Raw genomic sequence first — 6,381 nt, forward strand, 5'->3', positions numbered from 1 at the left:
CAGGCCAGCTTCACGGGTGCTCTTGGGCAAGTGATTTTGCATTTCCTGAGCCTCTATTCCCCATCTGTACAAGGGGCATTCTAGCTTGTTCAACTCAAACTCCACGGCCATCGAGTCGAAGCTGCCTCATAGCGGCCCTATGGCACAGGTGAGGACTGGCCCGAAGGGTTTCTGAGCCGGAACTCTTCGCGGGCGTAGAAAATCCCGTCTTTCTCCCACAGAGCCTCTGGTGGTTTCAAACGGCTGCCCTTGTGGATCTCAGCCCAACGCATAACCACCGCGCCACCAGGCTCCGTGAGTCTATCTTGCAGGACAATGTAAAGGGGCTGACCCAGGCCTGCGTGAGTCACAGTCCGTCCCCAGGGTCTCAAGGGACTCACTCACTCGGCCGGCCACACAGTCTCCCTGTAGACATCCCTGACAGCTCGTGGGGCACCTGACTCTGTGCTGTGGACCTGAGTCTGGTCCTCCAGGTGGTCTGGGCAAGGGAGGGACCGATGCAGAGCGGGGTGGTGTGGGGGACAGACTGTCACAAGACAGCAGGCCCTTGCCCTGTGACCTATTTTTTTTTCTCTAGGAAACCAGGGCAGTGAGCTGGCACTGTCTGCGTGGGTCCCTGAGCTGGGTTTCTGCAGGGCTTCGCTGGTGGCATTTGGTGTTTTGCCCGCAGAGATCAGGGGAAGCACACAGGGGTAGGGTGCAGGCAGGAAGGCTGAGGTACAGTTGGGGCCCTGGCAGCCCGCTGGCCTGGCAGTGTGTGAGGGGAGCGGGTGCAGGGAGACCAGGTACAGAACCCTTTCACTTCTTGTCAGAGGTCACCTCAAGCCGGACTCTCAGGGTCCGGGGGTCTGCACAGGGGGGGTGATTCCTCTTGCACCGCAGGAGGGACATCTCTCTCAACCTGACACCACCCCTGGGAAACAGGAGGAGGGCAGGGCTGCTGCTCTCACCCAGAGGGCCCGGGAGGAAGAAAAGGCCGATCACGTGCCCTCATCTACCGATATCAGCTCACCTGCCCCTCAGCTTAGCAGGATGCTAAGTCCGTGGGCCCCGTGGGGACAACGGGAGTGTAGGGGCGGTGGTGGCAGGTCCCAGACAGAGATGACTTCCAGAGGGAAAGCCAGGCCTGCGAGGAAGGCCTGACCAGGAAGGCAGATGGAGCTGCTCCCAGCGGTCTCTCCTGTTCTGTGGGGAGAGGGTGACAGAGAGGAGGTCCTGAGGGGGAACAGGCTCCCAGCTGACAGGGTGACCACACCTCTCCAGTGGGGAGCAATATAGACTAGAGAGATAGGTCTGTTGTCCAGCAGTCAAAAGTGGAACACTAGATAACTCCACGCCCTTCTCTCTGGGCCTCAGGTTACCCACCTGGGAAATGTGACCAACGTGCCTTCTTGGCTGGTCTGCCGAGATGTACGAGGAGGGTGTCCAGGGCCCGGACAGCAACAGGGGTGCCACAAATGAGCTCTTCTTGTTTGCTGCTGTGATGAGGTTGAGACTGGACCCTGCAGGACACCAACTCGACTCTCTCCAAGGAGGCATCGGAAGGGTGCTGGGGAAATGGAATGCAAAGAGAACAGCCCCTTTGTGCACTCCCTTCCCCGGGGAATTGCTGAAGGCCCCTCCCACATGCACAATTCCGTGGCAGGGTGCACTGTGCCACCACTCCCACCTGCCTTTTCTGAGCTGCTCCTGCTCTGGAGACACGACCTCCCTGCCCTTCAAAGTTCCCATCGAGTTGCTGTGGTCAACTTGACCCCACACAGAGAGTTCTTTCTGAGAAGAGCCGAAGCTCGTCCAATAGGCATATTGTTTCTCACGGCCTTCAAGTAAATTCCAACTCGCCCCGCCCCACAGGACAGGGTAGGACTGCCCCCATGGGTTTCCGAGCCTGTAACTCTCTTCCTTTTTTGAATCATTTCATTGGGAGCTCTTACAGAGATGATAACAATCCATAATTCAGTTAGATCAGGCATCATTGTATAATTGCTGACACCATCAGTTTCAAAACATTTTCTTTCTTCTTGAACTCTTTGATATCAGCTCCCCTTTATATATATATATATTATGCCGTATCTTCCACCATCCAATGTATCTGTTCACCTGCAAGTCCGTGATTCATTCCCTCAGGTGGGGTCATACAGTCATCATTGCTACTGCTTCCTCCTCTCCTCCCTCACCCCCTCTTCCCATACCCTCAGGGAAGCATTACTCACACTATTTTTTCCAGGTTTATCTATCTTGGAGTTCATGCATCGAACGATCTTAATTATACAAATGAATATGCACAGGTCTAACAAGATAAATGAGGTAAGACTAAGACTATAAGAGTAAGGGGAGGATATGACAAAATACCCATTTATAAACTATCAAGGGCTCATGCGGGAGCGGGGAGCGGGGAGGGAGGGGAAAAATGAGGACCTAATGTCGGGGGTTTGAGCGGAGAGAAAAGTTTTGAGAAACAATGTACAAATGCGCTTTACACAATTGATGTGTGTATGGATTGGGATAACAGTTGTATGAGCCCCTAATAAAATGTTAAAAAAAAAAAAAAAAGAGCAAGGGGATGATTAAAGAGCGAGATCAGTGTTCTCCACCTTCCTGATGCGGCCACCCTTTCATACCGTTCCCTCATGTCATGGTGACCCCAACCATAAAATTATTTTCGTTGCTGCTTCATCACTGTCATTTTGCTACTGTGATGAATCGTCATGTACATATCTGATATGCAGGATGTATATAAATGCTATAAATGAACATAATTAAAGCATAGTGATGAATCACAAAACAATATGTAATTATATAATGTGAAACATTTATGTGTTTTCTGATGGTCTTAGGTGATCCCTGTGAAAGGGTCGTTTGACAGGAGTCGAGAGGTACAGGTTGAGAACCGCTGAGTTAGCGGCTATGATGTGTTTCATCAGTGCTGTACCGCACCCTGGATGCATCATCCCTTCCACAAGCCCTTCTCTGAGGGACTGTCCAGTTATCTTACAGGTGGGGTTTGAGTCCCCACTTTGTCTACACTCCTTCACGTCAATTTGATGACTTGTTTTTGAACTTCCGATACCTCTTCCCATCGACACCTCATGATCACACAGGCTGCTGTGCTTCTTCCACATGGGCTTTGTTGCTTCCCTGCTAGATGGCCGCTTGTTTAACTTCAAGCCTTTTAAGACCCCAGACGCTATATCTTCTAATAGCCAGACAGCATCAACTTTCTTCACCACATTTGCTTATGCACCCATTTTGTCTTTAGCAATCATGTCAGAAAGGTATCATATATTGCCATATTATTAGAACAAACTGTTCTTGTACTTAGATAAGATTTAAGTAGAGGCCCAAAGTCCATCTGCTTCATATATATATATATGCATCTATATTTGTACCTATATATCTAATTTTTACGTTCGTGTTCTTTTCTCTTTTTCCTCTAGCCCCACTATCATGCTTACCCATCATTCACCTCTCAATAATTCCTCTCGGATACATTTCAATTGATCAAACATGACCAGGAACACGGCACCCTCCTCGCCATCTATTTTAGATCCCTTGCTATACCCCTGGCCCTGTCCTTATTGGCTCACCACTTCACCGCTCCCCTCCCCACCCCTCCTCCTTTCCCATTCCCCACCCCGGGAACCCTCCTCCCTTTGCTGTCTCCTTGGGATTGCTTATCCTGCCTATCTTATGTAGATAGACACCAAAAGAAAAAAGAGAGAGAGAGAGACCATACAGCTAGCTCCAGGTCTAACAACTGTCCTGACCCAGGTAGATGAGTATATATCTGTTAAATAGCGAGCAGACCCTGTTATAATCCATCAGTCCAATCCCCTTTTCTTTCAGCATTCCCTATCCCAGGACCCACTTACCAAGCAGTACTTATACCCTTTTAGTCCCCAGCATTGGTGACTGGGGACGCACTGTCTACAAGACCCCGTTTCTCTTCCTGCAGTCAAGGATGGAGTGGTCTAGCGCACCACTTTAGACTTTCAGTGTGGCCCCCTTGTGACTATCCCCCAACTGGTTCCGATGAGATGCCAAGCCTGCCTGCGCCCCCCAGTCACACCCGGAGTCAGAAGTTTGAATCAGATTCTTCGGGGTCTTCGGTGGTATCCCCTTAGTTTGTCCCCAGGTGGGCCGGGCAGACGGGCCAAGACTGTAACTCTTTACGGGGGTAGAAAACCTCGTCTTTCTCCCACAGAGGGGCTGGTGAACTCACATATCACAGTCCAATGCATACCCACGGCACCGCCAGGGCTCCTTAGGGGTAGAGTTGTTGTTGATGATGTTGTTGGGATATAGAGGTATGAACCATGTCATCAGGTGGGTGAACTGGGGTGGCTTGAGGACTGCCTCTAAACCCGGCAGCGCAGAGCCCGGCCCGTGGGCATCCAGATACATACACAGCCGCAGCAGCAGTGGCTGCTCTCTGTCTGTCTGGGGCTGTGTTCTAAATACATCGATCACACAGCTTTTGCCAACCCCACTTTTTTTAAAAAATTATTTTATTGGGGGCTCATACAACTCTTATCACAATCCATCCATCCATCTATTGTGTCAAGCACATTTGTGCATTTGTTGCCATCATCATTCTCAAAACATTTTCTTTATACTTGAGCCTTCCTCATTTCCCCCCTCCCTCCCAGCTCCCCATCCCTCATGAACCCTTGATAATTTATAAATTATTATTATTTTGTCATTTCTTAGACTGTCCAGCGTTTCCCTTCACTCACTTTTCTGTTGTCCATCACCCTGAGAGGGGGTGATAGGTAGATCATTGTGATCGATTCCCCCTTTCTCCCTCGCACCTTCCCCTTCCCCTCCTGATATGAGTACTTTTAATATTCGTCCTGAGGGGTTTATCTGTCCTGGATTCCCTGTTTCAAGCTCTTATCTGTACCTGTGTGCATGCTCTGGTCTAGCCACATTTGTAAGGTAAAATTGGGGTCATGACAGGGTGGGGGGAGCCTGAGAGAACCAGAGGAAAGTTGTAGAGTTCATCAGTGCCACACTGCACCCTGACTGGCCAATCCCACTTCTGACCCACTTCTGACCCACGTGCCGCTTTCTTGACCGCAATTGCAATACGGGCTCTGCAACCCCACCCGTAATCAGTGTGCCTTTTCGTTTGCTGTTAACCCCCTCTCCTCCGCCCTCCCTCCTGCCCTTAGCAGCCTGGTAACTGCTGGTCTCCATGCATTGGCTTCTCCTTGTCTTTTAAGGTGCGTGGGGTCAATTGGCTTATTTCAGGCAGCTTCATGTCCGCAGGCTCCATCGTGCTGTAGCAGGTGACACGCTTCGCTTCCTAGCTGAGCAGTATCCCCTTAGAGGTAAGTGTCACACCTTCTATACCATTCATCTGTGGGGGGTGGCCTAGGGGTTCCTCGCTGGGCTGCTAACTGTCACCAGCCGCTCCTTGGGGAAAAGACAGGGCTTTCTCGGAAACTCGGAGAGAATGGGTTACTTTGAGTGGGCATCAAGTCCATGGCACTGAGTTTTCTGTATTGCTCTATCGATCTATTGTTGGGCATCTGGGCCCTCTCCCTGTGCTATTTTGAATAACGCTGCGATAAGCATGGGTGGACAGGTGTATTTCTGAGTCTCTGCTGTCCAGACTTTGGGATACACACCTAGGATGGAATGTCTGGGTCACAGAGCCCCGGTGGCACTGTCCAGCAAGCAGGTTGACTATCAATGGCAAGACAGGTGGCTCAAACCCACCAGCCACTCAGAGGGCGAAAGATGAGGCTGTCCGCGCCTGAGAAGATTCACAGCCCCAGAAACCCTATCAAGGTCGAGGGTCGCAATGCGTCGGAGGATCCCTGGTTTGACACCCCACCCCCCTTCCACAAAGATTGACAGCCTGGAAAACCCACGGGAAGCTCCACTCCGTCGTCCTGTAGGGTCGCTATGAGTGAGAATCTACCTGCGGCCATCGAGTTTCGTGGGTCCTTACAAGAGCATGAAACTGCCCGGTCCCGCACCAGCCTGGAGCCCCTGTCGCAGGCCACCGTGTCCACGCGTCTGCGGCGCAGCTCCACCTGGAGTGTTCCGAGGCACGGCGACACTGCCATCATCAGGTCCCACCTCCAACCCCCCGCCCCCAGCCACGGATTAGGGTGGGGTGTTCATTTACAAGGCGAGTCGTCTGCCCGGTTTCCTGAGGCTCAGGGGCGCCCCTGCAGTCACGTACCACTGTGACCACGCCGAGGCTGCACTTGAACAAGGCCAGGGCTTCCCATCCCCGGGGGCTTTACAAACGACGGGCCCTTCCAGGCGGGAAGGAGGCGGGGGTCTTCCTTCAGACGGCCCGGTGGCGGGGCGGGTTAGAGTGGAAATGCAAGGAGAGTCGTCCCCGGCCCCCGCGCCCGCCGGGGG

This window comes from Echinops telfairi, unplaced genomic scaffold (assembly GCF_000313985.2).
Source record: "Echinops telfairi isolate 266 unplaced genomic scaffold, ASM31398v2 ScPeMD7_5;HRSCAF=22, whole genome shotgun sequence".
Lineage (NCBI taxonomy): Eukaryota > Metazoa > Chordata > Mammalia > Afrosoricida > Tenrecidae > Echinops > Echinops telfairi.